We start from the raw sequence: 870 nt of genomic DNA on the forward strand, positions 1-870 counted from the left end.
GTTTGGGAATAAATGAGAGTTCTTTCTTTTTTTTTTTTTTCTCAAGACAAGGTTTCTCTGTGTAGCCCTGGCTGTCCTAGAACTCACTCTGAAGACAAGGCTGGCCTTGAACTCAGAAATCCACCTGCATCTGCCTCCGGAGTTCTGGGATCAAAGGCATATGCCACCACTGTCTGGCTGAGAGTCCTCCTTCTTTTACATCCAGAATCTATAATTGAGTTCATCTAAAAGATATTATCAGGTGTTTTGAGTCCAAATGATTCTTGAGAAGCTGAGCAACACTGAAATTTTGCATGGTAAGGTAAAGAAAATAAATTATAGATGATAAGCATGTTATAAGCAAGACTCTTCGGTGCCTCTTGTTTGCTGCTTACTGTGTTTGCCTTCTTTGGAATGAGAAAATAACCAAGGGTAGAAGCAAAGTGATGTTACTTAGCTTAAGGGAGTTTGAAAAAATTACCAGTCACCCCATATAGGGAAAATGCAACAAACAAAACACAGTTCCACTGAAGTTGAACTCAATGAATCAGTGAGTTCAATTGGGTTTCTTACAAGAACATAGATGAAGGGTACCTTACAACAGCATGAAAGACTAAACAACAGTCACTTTGTGAACAGTCTACCACAACATGGTGATGCCTCACAAATGACATCTCTGATGGTCCTATGGCAGAACAAAGCAGCTCCTCTAGTCCTGGGGTCTTTTCTGTCCTCACAATGTCACTGCTGCTACAACCTCCAGGAAGCCTAAGTAGAATTTCTGCAACTCCTTCAGTGGATATTTTGTTCCCCTTTTAAAAATGAATGAAATGTCCACATTTTGGTCTTCCTTCTTCCTGAGTTTCTTGTGGTTTGTGGGTTGTTCTTCCT

At 40.3% G+C, this 870-nt stretch overlaps 1 pseudogene; it reads left to right on the top strand.

Annotated features, from left to right (window-relative positions):
• Window positions 1–256: 256 nt before the first annotated feature.
• The window catches only part of LOC116081569, a 9801-nt pseudogene continuing 9187 nt past the window's right edge, over window positions 257–870 (top strand).

Source organism: Mastomys coucha, unplaced genomic scaffold (genome assembly GCF_008632895.1).
Source record: "Mastomys coucha isolate ucsf_1 unplaced genomic scaffold, UCSF_Mcou_1 pScaffold7, whole genome shotgun sequence".
NCBI classification, from domain to species: domain Eukaryota; kingdom Metazoa; phylum Chordata; class Mammalia; order Rodentia; family Muridae; genus Mastomys; species Mastomys coucha.